Source organism: Notothenia coriiceps, unplaced genomic scaffold (genome assembly GCF_000735185.1).
Source record: "Notothenia coriiceps isolate Sejong01 unplaced genomic scaffold, NC01 NC01_scaffold00029454, whole genome shotgun sequence".
NCBI lineage: Eukaryota > Metazoa > Chordata > Actinopteri > Perciformes > Nototheniidae > Notothenia > Notothenia coriiceps.
Genome location: NW_011362155.1, coordinates 41,580 through 60,663, shown reverse-complemented (window position 1 = coordinate 60,663; position 19,084 = coordinate 41,580). Strand labels below are relative to the sequence as shown.

Below are 19,084 nucleotides of genomic sequence, written 5' to 3'. Positions count from 1 at the left end.
CAGGTAGAAGGCTGCACACTAAGCCGTGAGGTTTCTTTCTATAGTCAGGGCTCTTCCTGTGTGCAAAGTCTACACTCTTGAGGCAAAACAGGCTCTAGTCTTAATTTACTTTGTGTGTTTTATTGCTTTATTAGATTCAGGAGGAGGGGCTAGAGTGAGAAAACATCAGGTATGTTCCTGTACATAGTAAAGTCTGTGGGTATCAAAAACCTGAAAAAATGAACTTTCCTTCTGAATTTATGTCATTAAATGCATTTAGTTATTTGTCTCCTCTATGTGGAATATATATAGTTGTGCTTTGTGAGATGTTCACACCTGAATACATTCTTTAAACAACTACAAAATTATAGGGACGCTTGGTCACATTGGAAATTCAGTTACATACATCAATAAACGGAGCATACGTGTGTTTTATTACTTTAATGCTCTGTGTCCTGCTGAGGCATTTAAATAATATTGTAATTTTTGCAACCACAACAGTAACAAAAACAAAATGGGGCAGTTCAGCATACAGATGGGCCGGGCCTTTTATCACGACCTTGTCAAAGTCCCCTGCAGACCTGAGGTCAAACACACCTCCAGTGGCGTGATTATAGCGCTGCCACTTCTCTGATCCAGAGTTACGTTTCCTTCTGTTTCCTCATACTGCTTCATGCTCTCACCCACACACACCTCTGTCTCTGTCTCTGACCTCAATGACTGTTGCTTCCCCCCTCCTTTTTCCCCCCCCAACCTTCCTGTTGTCCTATCAAAACAGGAATGATATAACTCTCCTTGTAGCTCCGGATGGGAAGACAACCGAGCCCAAAGTCCACGGTAGCAGCAGCATCTTCCTGTCTGCATGTCTGTTCCTTGTCTGTCCGTCCGTCTCTGTGTTTTCTGATCAGGGCACATCCGGCCATCCTGACTCCCCTGCGACTCTCCCAGGCCTGTGTGTCAGTAGGAAGGAAGGAAGGAAGGCCCTGCGATCACACAGAGGGAGGGTTCGGAGAAAGGGGAGGAAGTGTGAAAGGGTGTCTTAGCTGGAGCTGATCCACTCCATTGGAGTCTCTCACTATAGAAGGGCTGTTTGGAAAGGGACAAGGCCAAGCGTAAGTGTGTGTGTCGGTGTGTGAGCATCGATGGCTGCGCACCAAGATCATCACAGAGTGGGAGAGAGTTGTGTTCGGTTGTATTTATTGATGGCTTCATTGAAAATATTCAGCATGTAATCGTTGCTGGCCTGTAAGCTAGTTGGGGACATTAGATTCTGTGTGTGTGTGTGGTGTGTGACTCAGTGCTTCTGTAAGTTCACTGCTCATCGGAGAGTGACAGCTTACCTCAGTGGAAATTTAACTGAGTCATCATGTTCGGTGACTGAGCTGAACATGGAGGGTTTAGCACCTCTTGCATCGCAGCAGACACACACATAAGGACACACACAAACACTTCAACCTCGAATGCTTTCATCCACGTTTTTGTGTGAGAAAACTTGCATGATCTGTGCTCAGTTGAGGAAACAATACCTAATACGTGCAGTGTGAGAAAAGCCTAAAGTTCATTACCTTGCAGATTTCCTCACATAGGCACATAACCTGATAACCTGTTGTTGTAATGTAAGTCATGTATTATGCAGGAATGAGTCCTGAAACCCAGAAATGTGTTAGCATTTCAGCTATTCCCACTCCTTCATCTCACAACAATGTTTTTTTGTTATCAACTTGGGTGGCTAACAAGAGGCTTATGTCACTATTAACATCACTTAGCCTTTAGCTTAGCTGACATGAAGCAATGGTGTTGACTGCAATGTCCTTTTTTTATTAGCCTAACTAGCCTATTAGCGATTTACTTAGGCTGATTGCATTTAAAAGTGATTAAAGTTGTGCTTATATGTGGGGATTATCCTGCTAACAAAACAATGCTCTTGTTGAGGAAACTAGCAGATGCTAACTCCTGGGTAAGCCCACAAAATGACCTCATCTAATGAGCGCCTCTCTATTTCCGCAGAGGGGCAATCAACGTGTAAAAGGGGTTAGAGCTATAGTGGAGAGCTAGCAACAGTGCTGTTGGCTTGGTTGCTGGAGAGCATGGGTGGAATTAAGCACATTGGAGAATGAGTTGGAAAAAGACATTTCCTGGTGTGAGCAGAGGGGCGGCTGGGAGGAAGACATCCAGGCGCAGAGGCAATGAGACACCACTTAGCTTCCCCACTGACTGCTCAAACAGACTGGAGTTACTAGTTAGATTCCTGGAAGTTAAGGGGAAGCTGTGAGCTGGATCTGGACCAGTAATCGAGGAATGGCTGGCAGCTACTGTACGTCTGAAGAACGCTGCTGAAGAGCCTTTGGGCAAACTACCAAATTGAACTGAGTAAATTTCCTTTTAAAGGTGCCACCTAGTCTAATGCAAAAATACTGCAACAAATGACACAATATGGTTGAGTAAACATGTGAAACAGAGACAACACTCTTCCCCTATGTTAAAAAACCTGTCTGTCAGTTACAGTTAAACGTTACACCATAAATCAACACATTACTTCCTGTGTTGTGTCATTATTGTTTTGTTTGATTTATAATTTCTCTCCTTTTTTTTCCTCTTCTGTGTATTCAGCTGATAAGACTTACAGTCGGGGCTTGAAAAGGCACACCCTTGCCTGCTCTTGTTCAGCTACTAAAAATAAGCGGTGAAGTAATGTGAAAAACACTGCTCTATTTACATTCTGGTGAGTTACAGCCTCGATGCTGCCCGCCTGCCTTTCAGTGTTGAATCTGGGCTAAATGGCTGAGGGGAAATTTCACTGCTGTTTTTTTTTTGCTGGCCGAGGGACAGGGAGAAACGGTGAGAAAGTGGCTATATACTGAAAGAGGAAGAAGTGAAATAGAAAAACTGAACTGAACTGAAGATACATTCAGTTAAGTGGAAACAAAGTGAATGATGGGCATATAAATGTATACATTTTTTTGTTGAGATGATTAAAAGAGACAGATGGCTGTCGTCATCATCAAACATGTGAGTGGGATTGTGTGCACTGGGACATCTCGTTCCTCCCTAATAGCCAAAGGGACGAAGGGGACAGAAATAACAGACACTGCAGGGCGGATGGTGGATACAAATCTCTCTGGCTGAATTTATGAATGATTGGGATCAGAGGGGCGCGTGGACGGGTGTGTGTGCGTTGCTCAGACCATGCCTGCCATCCCCTCTGACGACACTGTTGTCCTCAAACAGAGAGAGCGAGACGGAGACAGGCGGAGGGACGATACCAAATGCCAAGAGGATCCACAATTGCCCTCACTGTACTCAGCTGGCTTTATGACGTAGATTCTCGAAGCAGGAAGCGTGTTGTAGCTACAGGCTTAAGGGAACATAAGTCCGCAGCATTGACCGATATAGTTACAAACATACATCTCATGCTTTGTTTCGGATTAAAAATGCAAATCAGATTGTAGTGTTTTTAAATGTGACATGTCAGAAGTAATTCATGGTAAAACAGCTCTGTATCCTAACAACACTAAATTCAATTCAAAAGGTTTAAATGATTTGTCTTTCTGCTCATTTTATGAACTTCTTGTTGTCAATTGTTTTGTTGGCTTATGCTAGCTCAATATACTTTTCTTTTTTGTTATTGTTTACTTTCCTCCTTACATTGAGGGGACATTTTTTTTTGGAACTCTTCTCTTCTTTTATGTTGATATCCAGCAGAAACTTATGTCAATCTTGTGATTTATTAAGCAATTTCTTCGACTGCAAAGGTTTTGTATATTTGAAGAGGACAATGTTTGACTGCAGTGCTCTGAAAAAAGAGACCTTTTCCAAGTAGCATGAATATCTCCAACAATCTCCTTTAAAGCTGGAAACAATTTGCAAGGTCTTTGGTGAGTAGAACAATCTCGTAACAAAGCCCTGATTAAGGCACTTAGGGACTGATGGAGGGCAAAATGGTTCGATATGGATAACTAGATCTGGTTCTGTGCACATCAATTGGCCAATCTTTATTTCATCCCACTTCATTAATGACTTCTCTGATATTTCAAATGAATGCATTGTGACAGCAGGCATGGTAGCTGCCGTAGCGAAACCCAACCAGCTGATGATGTAACAAATCATGGACTGAATCCCATATTTTGCCATTGCTCACCTCCCAAACCTCTGATGAGGAAATAGAAGTAAAAGGAGCTTGTCTGCCTCTTATCTGCAGGAAATAGCATTAGGCTAAATTGTACTCTTGGGTTGGGGCATGAAAGAGATGGCATGGCTGTGACCATCATTAGCCCTGTCCCCCGACGTGAGGCCTGCCTCTGATCCAGAGCCAGGGCTGGGCAGGAAGGCAGAAGGTGGGCAGGAGAGGGTCCGCAGCCCTGGGTGGGCTCCACCACTTGGGCCCTGCTAATGGGCAGGCAACCATCAGCCTGGTATGTCGGTATGTGGGCCGCCACTGCTCATACGGACGTCAAGGGATTTAAAATCTGTTGGAGCAGACGACTGTGAAACAAGAGTGGCCACCCTGCCTACACCCACTGCCACTATCACTGACCATCCACCCCTCATCTACTGCTTCACCCAGTGGAGCACAAACTGGTCAGCTCTGGTCCGGTTTAATCGCTTGGTACCGGTTTGCTTTTTGCGTCCATGTTCCCGTGATTCCTACTTCTTCTCAGAGGGATCAAAACAGTTTCTCAGCTCACATCTCACATCCCACAATGCCATGCACTGCTACCAATGAGAACTCAGTCTTTTCCCAGCAGTTTCCACAACGACAGCAATTTTTCCCATGCTCTCCTTTCAGAGAACCTATTTGGGGCATTAGGCTATCAAACCAGCTGAAAATAATAACTCTTTGAGAAGTCAAGAAAAAAGAAATTCTATTCAATGTGCATATATCACTTCTCAATTTAACCCCACCATTGTTTCTAATCACACTCATGCCTTTAAAAAACTCTTTTTTTGTTTAAACTTTCTCCCAGCACAAGTGTTTTCTTTTCTGTAACTATACACTGAAGTGTTACATCCTGTGCTTTAAGAAACAATGAGCTAATTGAAAGGCTAAGCGGCTGTATTTACAGCTCCTATTGTGACCAACGTGTCGGGGTGAATGGCTCCTCTGGCCCTGAGGCAAACTCACAACCTGCCATTCAGGATAACAGCCCTGTCAATGAGAGACGCATATCACCTTTGCTCCCGGTATTTTACGACACAAGGGTCCAATAGTAATACAGCATCCACCCGACAGAGAGCAGAAGAAAAACTATCAAATACTCAGTGTTAGGTGTCTACTGATGGGACACTCAATTGTATATTGTGCAGTAGAAAGGTTGTGATGTACAACAAAGAGCATGAGGCATGGACCTTAACAAAAACAGGTAAGGGGATGTATATTATATAAAAAGTGACACTAGGTTCTCACAACGAGACCAAAGGCTGTGAAACCAGCAGACAGCTTACTGGCCAGCCTATCAGAGGAACACTATTAATACCAGGGGGACGTTGTCCCCTTTTCCCTGAGGGTGAAAGTTGGAGGAAGTCATCGATTCTTCCCACCATAATCTCTGGGAAGGACAGACCTTGCCTTTTCCCTTTTGGGTGACGAGGGTTATTATTCTACAATTTTGAAAGGGCTCACACAAGGGCTATTTCTGTCTCTCAGTGATGGCGAGGCATTTGAGAGTCTGATCCTCTGTAGCACCAACAAACAGTCGTTGTTGCAGCGTCCCCTTCCCAGGAACGTTTCCTGATATCTGTGGGGATTCTTTTTATCTTTGTAAGCGCTATTGATCCAAACAAAGTGTTCAAGCAGTGGTCACTTATTTAAATTTGAACAACCTAAGATTACCCGACAAAGGCTTCTAGTGGTGTCTAATGGTGTTGTTAAAACACTGTAAAACAGCAAGGGATTGGTTGGTTAGTTTGAATAATTGTTCTTAAAACTAATAAGGTCGATCCTTCTATACCAAATCGAAATCATCCTATACCATTAACCCAGTAGTTATGTGCTCTAACCTTACCCTGCCGTGACAATTAGTTTTTGTAGGGCAGTGAGCAACAATCATCTTCCAAGGAACAGTCAACCACCATATTGTCTTATGTATTTGAGTTGGGAAGACTTGCTTTAAAAGTAAGTTGGTAAAAGGCTGAAGCATGATCCAAGGAAGAACCCCATTGGAGCTGAACCGAATCACAGGGCACAGTCATTATTTGTCACTTATGGAAATGGCCTTGGCTTAGATCCTAGCTTTTTTAGGGCTTTTTCAGTATCATTTGTTTCCCCAGACTCTACAGCATGCAGTTTCTAAATTCTCCCTCATAAGTTATGTAGTTATAGTGCTGCTACAACATAATATAACCTGTTGTATTTGTTGGTTGATTGGGTGAATGGGACTTATAGATTTGGATGCCAGAGCAGCTGTCAGAGCAGGTCCTGATGGGGAGGACAAACTGCACAGTGGTTGTGACAGGATGAGGATGAGAGGAAGACAGGCAGCATCTGTGTGTGTGTGTGTGTGTGTGTGTGTGTGTGTGTGTGTGTGTGTGTGTGTGTGTGTGTGTGTGTGTGTGTGTGTGTGTGTGTGTGTGTGTGTGTGTGTGGATCTGGAGCAGTTAGAACAGCATAAGCAGATGTTTCCTCTGTTTGGCTCTAGAACATGAAGAAAAACAAGGGCCTAACCTAGAAGACAGGGGTCTCATTGATAACTTACAGTAACACTCAAACAGCGATACAAAGTTAAGTTAAGTTATAACTAAACAACTTAACACAAGGCCTAATTCTGTTAAGATAATTGCATTTTAAAGGCATATGAGTTGATGAAGCAATTCAGCAATGGTGAATCAGGAAATTCTATGAATATCTTGTGCATTTAATGTAATCTGCATGTAGAACTTGCGTTATACCTGCCTTTGAGAATAAGTCCACACAATGTTTGCAAATGAGTGTGATTTGTGGAAGTTGGTGCAAGAGTTCCAGTGAGGTCCACCTCTGTCCTGATAGTCCCGGTTTTGGTGAGCTGTGAGGAGTGGAGCAGCTGCACAGCGCTAATCCTAACAGGCAAACGTTGTGAACACAAGTGTTCTGCTGCTGCACAGCCAACCACATGTCAAAAGTGTCGAGTCATGCTGAGAGCAGCCACTTGCCCCAGGAATGCTCTATCTATCACACTGGACTACAATGTATGCATTTCCTTTCCTTCAGAAGACTGCGGCCAATTAGCATTAGGGAAGTGTATGGTAAAGTATGGTGTGAAATGAGTGACGACAATCAAGACTTTTCCAATTAGGGTGCAAGTTTATGAAAAGCAAGCTTGTCTTTTGGTGATCACTTATCAACCCAACCCCTAAGTGGCAACCTCTCGTGATGTAAAATGAAGGGTATATGCGGATGTGCACTGCAGTTCCTCGGATGGCCACATAGCTCCAAAAGCGATTCAATCTACATAGACCCCCATGTTAAAAAGCCCAAGACAGAAGAAATCAACAGGTGTTCCCGGTATAAAAAACTGTTTTGTGTAGCTAATTATCCCATTCCTGAGAACTCTGAGTGGTGATTTTTTTTTTATATTGGCAATTTAAATTACATTCAGGGTTAAAATTAAGTTTAATTAAGGGGGTGGCCGCTTTCAATGACAAGTGGGTGCAGTCTCTACAGCTTCAGAAACATACAGTATGGGTGATGTCACATGTATACATTCTATGGGTAAGCATGTCCATCATCTGTAGAAAGATGCTAGTGTAACTCAACAGGGAACATCACTTGCAGGGGATGCAAACTATTTCATAATTATAACATACAATGCGGGATAAAAAAGTTACACAACTTTAAGGATTACTTAACATACAAATGTGTCCTGCCACTTTCAACCCTATTGGAACCAACATTGCTTAGACAACATGTTGAAACTCTAAAGCATGGACAAAGAAAGACGACAACAATAATACTTTTGTATCACTTTTCCCTTCCTTTTCTTTTCTATTCTTCCTCTTTTTAAGTGCCATTGAGCTTAATTCTACTGTCACACATGTTTCAGTGTATTTTGTCATAATTTATTTTGCGGTCTCAAGCAACCTTTTCAAACTCAATTATTTCTGTTTCTTCAGTGATCCATTCTTTTTGAATTTGTGTGCTTGAAGCAATCTAGTTTTTTATGACTAGTTTGCACTTGTGACAAAGACACAATTGCAGACACTGATTGCAGATGGCAAATAATAAAATAAACATTCATAAACGTTCCTTCAGAAACATTTTGTGTATCTATAATTGTAGTCAGGGCATGCACCACAATAAATCTACAGTCACAGCATTACACACATCCACTGTTTAGTCAAAACTGTTAGCCAGGTGTCATTGTGTAATAGCAAGAGTAGCATACTTAACTGCATAATACCAAATTATTTTATCGATTCAATTGTTTTATTTATTTAAGGTATTTTACCAGGAACAGTGATTCTTATAATGCATAGTATTTATTCAGTATAAGAACTGGCAGTAACATGTCTGATTGTTTACAATGCAAGACAATTGATCTATCTAGTCTGAGAGTGGCGAAAAACCTGACATGTGGCTAAAAATCCCTTTTGCTGTCTATTAAAAATTGCATCAATTATATTGTTGGTCCTTTTGTTTTTGCCTGACTATTTTTGTAAATAAAAGCTCCTCAAACTAATTTTTTGCAACTCTCATTTGCCATTTTGTTATCTTTCTTTTTTCTTTTTGTAACAACACTTGTTTTCTTGCTTATTACCTTTGAGGTGGTAAAAGTAGCTAGAACTACTTACAAATAAAAAAGAAGGTATATGGTGTGGCAAAAAAAAGAACATCTCTACACTTCTATCCTATGATGAACAATGTGTTATACATTATCGCGACATAATAAATTTGATTAGCAATTTAAAAAAACAATTCGATCATTGTGTGCAAAATGATAGAGGCAGCGAAAGCACCTAAACCTAACATTTACAGGAATCCATGCCTGTGTGGTTTCGATGGCAGAGAAAGACACGGTACTGGTATCATATCATTGTGATACTGAAAATGACAGTAACAAGGTCAATAATAGATCACTGCTGACCTTTACCTTAATGAAAGCTACTTGTATTTCCTATTGTCAGGGATTTATACACCTGCAGCAAGTGTGAGAATAAACAACACCAGCCATGAACTTGACAAACCCTAATATGACATAAGTGAAGTAACTCCACAAACATGCGGTTGTGAAACACATGTCAACATCAGCACAGGCCGGCTAATCCCAGCTACAATAACTTTCAAGTAAGATCAGTAATGAGCCACCATTTCCACTTACTCATAACGTTTCTTTTTTTTTTAAAACAAGCATGACAGAAGAAGATAAACAGGCAGAAGAAAGCTTTTTTAAAGCTCCTGCGACCGACAGACAAGCAAGCGAAACTGGTTTCAATCAAAACAAAACTAGAAGCCCAGCAGCGCTAAGATCTATTGTTAACAGAGATGGCATCTGAGGATAGCAGGAGCATTCACAAACACAACCTATACCAGCTTCTCGGAGCATTAACACCTAATTGATTGTTTCCTCTTTCCTCTGTCATGTGTCATCTGCATCTCATGTTTCAGGACATGCATGACACATTTCCTTACACACAGCCCAGGGCTATTTGACATGTAATGTGTAAACAGATTGTGAGTCATTCAAATTATGATCATTCAGGCGAGTTTGGCTTGAGATCCAGCAAGTTCAAACACAGAAATAGGACGCATGGACGAGATGTTGCTCACATGAATCGGTAGCTCACGTAGGCAAAGAGAAGAAAAGAAAAAGTCTTACCTGAGATCACCTCCTGAGGCTAGTCCTGAGCAAATCCCACTGATGCCATTCCTAGAAGACACAATATGCAGTCAAGTATGAAGACAGTCAGAGGGATGGTGAATGATTTTAGATAATGACATTTGCAGGTAACACAGAGAAGCACCGCAGGCACAGAGTTCTGTAAGTTGTCATCATTACATGCCATTACATACCATGACAACAAATGGGAAATTCCTGAGAATCGGATAAAATAAGCCCTGACACAATTTGGTTGTTGTGAAATTAAGTCTTTAATGTGTCTAAGATATGATACTTTGTCACTGTAGTAATTTTACAGTTTAAGTGGGTGTGACATTTCAAGCACTGGTAAACACAAAAAATTGTTTTAAAGGACGCCCTATTATGCTATTATAGAGTTTCATGTTTTGTGCCTCTACTGTGATGTTTCAATGTTCAAAAAGCTCTTTATTCTTCTCATACTACCTGTGCTGCAGCACCTCTTTTCACCCTCTGTCTGAAACCAGAGCCCAGTCTGCTCTGATTGACTATCTGGCCGGCTCTGTTGTGGTCAACCGCTTAGAGATGTCCCGCCCCTTAGCCTATCACGTACAATGTGTTGGAGCGCTAATCACAAGTGTAGCGTAGTGATGCCACTATGTTTTAGCCTTTGCAGAACATTTACATACACACAACCCTATATTACACACGACAGGAAAGGGAAACCCCAAACAATTATAATATGTCCCCTTTAATAATTATTGAATTAAATTACAATAAAACAGAAGTGTGCCCGTCACATGAAACCAGATCTCATAGCAGTGGTTTCATGTAACATGAGAAAAGAAGCTGAGTTAATAAATAACTACTATTTCTTCCCCTCCTCTCATACGCACTTGAGGCCTTGTCACTCATCACAATGATTTGGATGAGGAGAGCAGATTATTCCACAAAGGAGCCAATTGACTTAATGCTAAGTCTCCTTCCTATCGGGTGTAATCTCCTGCTTTCCTCATAGAGATCATCTTATGAGAGCGATGCAGTGAAGCCTGAGGACCTTTCAGCACGGCGGGTCAGAATGCTAACTTGACTTCCGAAAGGTAAGGCCCCACCCTTCTCTCCCGGAGCTTCGTTTTAAGGGAAGATAAGGTTCAATTCACCTAGGGGGAACATAAAGAGTGGGAGACGAGTGAAGCAGTAATGGAGCATGGGAGGTGGGGAAGCTGTGGCATAAAAAGGCAGTGAAATGTGAAGTTGTCCAAACACATATTTTCCCTTTTGTTTTCCAAACCGAGTGAACACAGCGGGAAAACAAAGCAGGTGAAAAGCAGCGAGGTTTGAGTTAGATCCCTCAATCTTCAGAAGTCAGGAAATGGGATCAGCTGAATGAGGAGCAAGACATCCAGGACTTAAGATCCGGCATTGTCTGAGGTGGCTTTTTAAACGTCTCCTATTATCCATCCTGGTCTTTGAAACCTGAGCTCCTGGCACAGCACATCAGTTACCTGCTTCCTGATAAACACACAGACAAACCTCACCAGTATGCAATTCACAGGAAACCTGGATCAACTGTTTGTCCTGTATCTCTATCCAAACCAGTTTGATGGCATGGGACAATATTTATAACAGTTGATGAAAGTGCCAAAGAGCTGCACCTTCCTCTTTTTCTTTGGAACTCTGTCATTGTTTTTGCGTATTTCCCTTAATCCTCTCTGCCCCTATCTCCATGCATGAGTGCGCTAACAGTGTATTAACAGCTTAAAAGCCTGTGTTGTGTCCTGAGATGACAGCAGCTGCTGGGATGGGCCACACCGAGAGCAAGAAAATGCTTCAATGAAAGGGGAATCTCCCACAATGCCACACTCATTAGCGCTTCAAACAGCCCATCTTCAGTTCAGAAGCAGTGGATAAACAGCTGCATTTTCTCAGGGTATTAGCTAGTTTCTGTGTGCGTCTGTTTGGGTGTGTTACACAATGTTATAACAATTCATCCAGGTGGGTGACGACAAAGAGAGAAGTGGGCAGGTAGAATCCCAGACTCACTCTGGCTCCCTAATCTCTCCTTTCTGACACACACTTTGATTTGTGAGTCGATCCAAAGCCTGAGCAAACAGCCCGTCCCGTCGCCACCCAAATAAAGACTGCGAGTAACTTTCAGTCAACTCTTTGGTCTCCCCAGCATTTGTTCAAGGAGGTTCACCTATCTTTTCAACCCCAGGTTAAGTGAAAGGAGAATCAGTTGATTGGTAGATTTCAGTGTCCTCCCCAATTCTCTTTGTCAGGCTGTTTATTTGAGGCCTGTTAAGAATTCCCCCTCGCTGTTTGTCCCTCGCCAGCATGACCAGGCAGATGTTCCTTCATAGATTCACACTTATAAATGCATGAAAACATACAATCACGCAACACAATGTTGACAGAGATGTTTCAGATGATCACACATAGAGGACAGATAAAAAAGAAATAATAGATAACCAGGAAGAAAACAGAGGAGAGAGGAAGGTGACGAAGGGAAAGAGCTGCAGGCACTTCATAGGACAAAGACATGAATTCCTGTCCTGTTTAAGCAGGTAAGCATAATTTGTTCTTTGACTTCATACTGAGAGCGTCTATTAAACATCTGTGGAGCTGATAAAAATACAAAACAAGTCATATCTATTCCGAGCCACCCTACACTTACCCACCCTAATCCAGTGAGCCATGCAGTAGCACTTGTTAAAAACACTGCATACTGTATACACTGCTGCTAAGAGCCTGGCAGTCTTCTAAATGTTAGCATGTTTTTTAGCCTCTGCACAGGTGACCTTAATGGCCAGAGGCATTATATACTACAAATGTTAAGAGTACTACTATTACCAGTATTGTTACTACTACTAATGATGAATAAGGAGTAATAGAATAAAGTTGGGACATTAAAGTGCCATGATTATGGGTGTTTGATGATAGTTACCAGTTTTATTTTGAAATATATTTTCCTCCTTGTGTCCCTTCTGGTTTTACTTCCTGTGTTTTCCCTCCTGTGTGTTCACCTGCTGCCCATGTGTTTCACCTCCCCTCTCCAGCTGTGTCTTGTCTCTGTGATTATCTTGTGTGTATTTAGGTCTGTCTTCCCTTATGTTCTGTGTGCGATCGTCATCTATGTTTCCTTCCTGTCCCTGTCCGCGTTTCTGCTCCTGTTCTTTGTGTCCTCTGGCTGGTACTTGTTCGTTTTTCTTTGTTTTGTGGTTTTTACGTTACCTGGTCTGGTCCCTCTTTTTGTTACAGCTTTTTAAATAAAAGCTTGCCTTTTGTTTATTTTCCAATAACTGCCTGCCCTGTCTTGGTAATGCGCTTGGCTCCAGCAGCCTTACCCTCACCGTAACAGATCTAGAGTATAGGATATTTTGCTGTTAGGTGCAGTGGTCAAATGAGCTAAATGAATTTGCAAAATATGTTTTAATGACTTCATCAATCATGTTGTTGTAATGGATGGACAATTGAACCGGCAAGCTAACCAATCAGAGCACACTGGGCTCTGGTTTCAGACAGAGGGTGAAAAGAGGTGCTGAAAAATAAAGAGCTTTTTGAACATCAAAGCATGGAAATATGTCACAGTAGAGGAACAAACTACAAATATGAACCAGAACATTAGCACAATATGTCTTCTTCAAAATTGACCAACATTATTCAGATTATACTGATAGTGGTTTGATAAGGAAAGCACTGAAATAGTTGTGCTTAATGATGTCAGCATTCCAAGGTAAGCGGCAGGTGAGCTGTAGTAGAGTGCTGCTAAAGAGAGCTTACCCTTTCACATAAAGGCTGACAGTGAAGGAGTATTGAAGAAGTGATGGAGTAAAAGACCAAGCGGTTCACAGCAATAAAAGTGATACATCAGATCTGCTGTGACCCCACACTGTGTCCTGCAGTCTCTGTGTGTCCCACCACAATCCTTCACATGTCCTACTTAAGACGCGAAACCTGTGCTGACAGCTCAACCTGCTGACCCCTGTGACCCGTCTGCCCCCTCCTCCTGGGGCGGGACGCCGCTGGAGGGAGGAAGTGACACGGCTGTGGAGGTGAGAGGTCGACTCAGACCATGCATTTCAAGTGGAAGGGAACAAGATGGATGGTGGCGGCTGCGGCGGAAGCAGCATGTTTTTACTAGTCAAAGAATCTCAAAGGTTTCCCCCCCCCCCCAAAGGACAACAAATGTGTCTTGTTGGTTATGGTTCACTCTCTCCCTGAGGCTAGGGAAGATATCCTTAAGAGGAGGTTAACTCGAAGAAGCAAAGAGTTTACACTGCAGACCTTTCCTGTTGCTCAAGATGTTTTTCCTATTTTCTACAAGTTTTCTCTATCTTTGGGATACTCACACTTGGACTTGTCTTCAATACTCATCTCACCTGCCTCGGTTTCAACTGAAACCCTTTATTTATTTATTTATTTGTTAAGCCTGCTTCCTGATTTTGGCAACGGGCGCTAACGGTAGTAAACAAAACAGTAGAGGACGCCAAGCTAAAGAAGGTTACCTGGGAAAAAAACTAGAAAATCTTGTACTGCTAAAAGCTTTTGGACATGCCTTGTATGCATGGAGCTGGCCTGAATTGAGTCTTCACTTAATGTATTCTATCCAACTGACTAAGTAGGAAGTGCCATCAATCCAAAGAGTAGATACCGAAACAAGGCATTGACTTGGAGCTGCACTATCATGGTTGTTAGCTTTGAATCACTTGCGTTACGGTAGCTTCATGTTTTACTAATGCAATTTTAGTTGTTTGAACTTAAACCCTTATAAATACTATGTAAAGCTGGAACAACAAAATGTCAGATATACCAGAAGCTCATACAAAACGATTGTTTGAGATATGTGAATCACCTGAGAGCAGTTAAGGGTTAAGGAAAGGTGTACTGGTTGAATTGTGGAAGTGACAACATTGACAGGAGTTTGGATGAGAACAAAGCCGCCCAGTCAAGATGGGTGGTTGAGTCAAGCTAAACCACCTCATCTATAAAATCCACACTCCACACGTTTGTTATTGTAAGTCTACACAGGAGGCAATACAATCTTTATCATGTCTGGTGGACATTTTTCTTTTTCAATCTTTAACAATCAACCCATCTACCTCAAATATAAATTGAAAGTGTCAAAGATTTTACCTATAACTTCAGACTAATGTAGTGACTTATTTGCACCATCAAGGAGAAAGCTTATATTGGTTTAATTTCCCAATTATGCCCCGAGTATCAGAGTTCTCTTTTGATGCAGTTGGGGCCCCCCCTTGCCAAACTTTAACACAACCAATAATCTTTGTCGACAATATGCAAATTAGAGTTTGACAACATTAATTGGTAACGGTTGCACATTTTTTATCCACAGCTTTATGCTGTAAATCCAGTCTTCATTTTCCCAGAGAGAACTACATAATAAAAGGGGGCTTGAAGGGAAGCAATATTGTGCAATCAACATTTATTTAACATATATTAAAACGAGAACAACTATTCTATTGCTACTTTAAGAAGATCATAATATAAATGGGATCACTTCACGGGAAAACTTTTACATAAAATATATGCTGAAATGGGAAATAAATAAAAATAGAGCGATAATTGAAATCTGAAGAATGCTTAGAAACTACATTTTTTCTTTCGGTCAGAGGTTATAATTCAGAATCTAAGTATCATTAATGCCCAATGCATGCCCCATGTTCCTTTCTCTCTGTCTCTCTCTCACACTGAATAACCAGAAGCTGAGTCTGGGGGCCACATTCTTGCCCTCTCCACACTCAGCTGCCAGCACAGCACGTGGCTTTGTGCTGGCTTCGCCGATGGCTCCTTTTAGGACTTCTTAATGGGTCACACACACAATACACTTTGTGTTACCGAGCGGTGACCCTCCACTGAAGGGATCGGAGGTGACACTGGGGTTCAGGTGGAGGAAAGGAAGAGCGACTGGATGATGACATAATTGGACATACAGGCCTACTCATACTGAAATGGCAGACAATGTAACGGTAGATTGAGAGGTAAATAATAAAAAAAAACATCATAGCCTTATCTGGCAGTATTTTAAAGATGTAGACATTTGCAAAAACATATACTGTACATGCATAACCTACATGCACACACCAAATGATCACCTACAAACACACATACATATCATGAGATACATGCAAACAGGCCTACATACAGTACACACATGTATCCGCACACACACAGGCACGCACACACATGGATATGTCCAACAGTGGTGAACAGCTGCATTGGGTCGCTCTGGAGCGAGACCAGCCACCTCTTGGCCACAAAGGGCTGCTTGTGCCCCCGGCTCGCTAGGAACATAAAACACAAGAGATAAGACCAGACACTGTTTGCCAGAACCAGAGGACCTCCCTAAACAGGAACTGCAAGTGCAAGTGTTTCACACACACAGGTTTGCAGGAAAGCACACACATGCATGTGAATTACACACATACAATACTCGTTTGAATGTGTATGTTTAGGAGAACATTGTTAAATGACATGCGTATATATGATGATGTGTTTAAAGCCACCTCAACTGCGCTACTTACACAGCATTTGACCACTTGCCTTATCAGCAGGAAGTCGACCGACCCTTAACAGTACTTAACAGGTGAACTGAGGCTCTATTTGTTAGAGAGAATCAGCTCTGTTACCCAAAACATCTTATATTGCTGATGTTGGGGGATACCATTTACTTATTTCGTAGGAAGTGATCAACAAACACAAGTTTTGCCATTGAAAGCAAACAAGGAAGTGCGTTACTCAATCCTTTGTGAAGAAGTTTCAAGACTTCAGCATGTCACTTTCGAAAAAAGATGTTAACACGTTCTTTCTCTCAGGAATAAAAAGTTATATTTATAAGCTATACGTTGCATCAAATATGTACACTCTGGGGAAGTGGTCACTCAGTTACTCAGATTTGTAACTTATTTAAAATTAGCAATACTAAATGCAGTATTTTGTTAGAAGTGAAAGTCCTTTTTCAAAATCTTGCTTGAGGAAAAGTACAAAAGTATCGGCACCTGAGTAAACCTAAAGTACTCAAAGTAAAAGTACTCCTTATGCGTTGTGGCCCATTTCCAATCGCATATATTGAGTTATTGAGTTACTATTATGATTATACATGTGTTTTTAGAGATCTACTAGAGCTAATTTGAATAACGTGATATACTGCTGCTTTATATCTTAACCTATAGAGACTGGATATACACCCCCCCCCCCTCTCTGGTCGCTACGATGGGGAAATTAAATTACAGGCCAAAAGTTTTATTTACAAGTATTAAATGTAAGGACACCAAACCACCTGAGACCTGTCTGTCCGCCGCATCTACACGCGCACGCGCGCGCACGCGCACACACACACACACACACACACACACACACACACACACACACGCACACACACACACACACACACACGTAGAGATCAAATGGATCTTGATATGAAGCTTATGTACAGAAAAGATTCCTCCGCAGTAGATAAAGGCTTAAATAAAAGATGTGGTGTGCAGATATTATTAACACACACACACACACACACACACACACACACACACACACACACACACACAGCTCCTAAAGAATATAATATATATCAGGATACAGCCGTTGTGTATTTTATTATGTGAAGCACTATGTGGTTTTACAAAAATGTCGACTCTTTGTTTGTAGATATCTACTAAACTACATCAAATACAGAGAGTAATGTAGGCCTGTTATACTGAGTGATATATATTTTACACACTGCTCTGTTTTCTGCACGGACCTCATAGCTGTTCTCACTGTAAACATTGCGTCGCGATGAAAGCAGTTACTAAAATGATATCAAGGGGATGCATGCAGAGCTGTCATTGGCTGAGATAAGTCCGGCTGTGCGTCACGCCTCCACCGTTCCCGGAAATACATCCACGGAGGAGCCGTGGAGGACCCATCAGTGTATCCTCGATTATAACTCCTCCAGAGAGCCTCCTCGATGCTCGATCCAACATGGAGCGCTGAAATCCATTTTCGGGTCACTACCGGAGGACCGAGGATTCGAGGAGTTGAGGAGGGGAAATTAGAGAAATAAGAAAGGCCCGTGGTGTGTAACTGAAACTGCTGAACGTGTTTGTTGACATTTTTCCTTTTCAACTTTATTTTAAAGGGTTGTCCTCTTTTTAGTAAATTAGTTAGGTTGTTTTGCTCTGTCGACTTTGTCAATTGTTATGCTTTTTTCATGGTGATTGACTTGTTTCCAGGTAACCTTTAAGCGAAATTCTGATAAATACAAGTGGTTAATTTAACATGATTCTTTGTAGAGAAGCTCAGTTTTACAGATGTGTTTCTAAAAGTAACCATTAGAGTGACTCAGAATGGTTTTAGCTGAGAAAAGAGGCCAAATGTCTTCCATATAGGCTATACACATATGTGTCGTAACTGCACTTACAGTCCAACAAACGTTATATAAGCTTACTTTCGAGGTTCAGTCAAAGTGTTTCTGTAATTGAAATAACTTTTTCCCGACAGGTTTCATATAAGGTGATACTGTAAAGGAAGTTTGTTTTCTGAATGTGAATCTACAGAAAACCTGCTTCAACAATGAAGCTGGGCTCCATTCTACTCTATGTGGCTGTATTTCTGCTGAGTCATGATTTGTCCAGTCACCACTTGCAGGCCCGCACAGACACAGGGCCACACACACCATGACACAGTAGAGTCTGTGTGGCTTGGATCAAGGTCCACTTGCCGAGGGGGGGAGGGAAAACCCCCTAAACGTGACTGATGTCTTTGTCCTTATCGCTGCCCTTCTTCTTCTTCCTCTCTCTCTCCGTCTGTCCATCCATCCCCAGCCCCATCTCTCTCTCTCTCTCTCTCTGTCACCTCCCCATCTCTGTCCATCTGTCGCTATCATATCACCACTCCCCTCCACTGTTCTAGTCTTATGCAAAGCTTGTTTCATTCAATATAAGTATCATTTCATAATCTCGTGGGAGTTTCTTCTAAGTGAACGCTCAAACTTGATGACCTTTTGGTGTTTTAAATATTTGTGTCCGTTGCATCAACAGGGTGTGCTTCTTTGTAAAGCCAGATGTGTGGGGACGACATCGATGGGGAGATATGGAGGCCAGGCGCATACATGAAGCTGCATCACCCAGCAGTTTATTGTAATAATTTCCACTTCATTCATTAGCTGTCCATACTGACCGGTGGGCTGTGCAGCTGTAGCTCATTCATAACATCCACACACACAACACACATCCACACAGATACATGTATGCTTCCTAGACTAAATAACTTAAAAACTGCAGCAAGCAAATAGTCAAATGTTCACTTCTCTAAAAAAAACACACAAAAAACTCTCA

General features: G+C 41.8%; 1 long non-coding RNA gene across 1 annotated transcript in view; it reads right to left on the bottom strand.

Annotated features, from left to right (window-relative positions):
- Window positions 1-789: 789 nt before the first annotated feature.
- Window positions 790-19,084, bottom strand: part of LOC104958861 (uncharacterized) — a 41,777-nt gene continuing 23,482 nt past the window's right edge. The window contains exons 2-3 of the long non-coding RNA XR_799799.1: window positions 9,768-9,818; window positions 790-962 (exon numbers count right to left, since the gene is read on the bottom strand). This is a non-coding gene — a long non-coding RNA (uncharacterized lncRNA). The remainder of the gene's footprint in view (window positions 963-9,767; window positions 9,819-19,084) is intronic.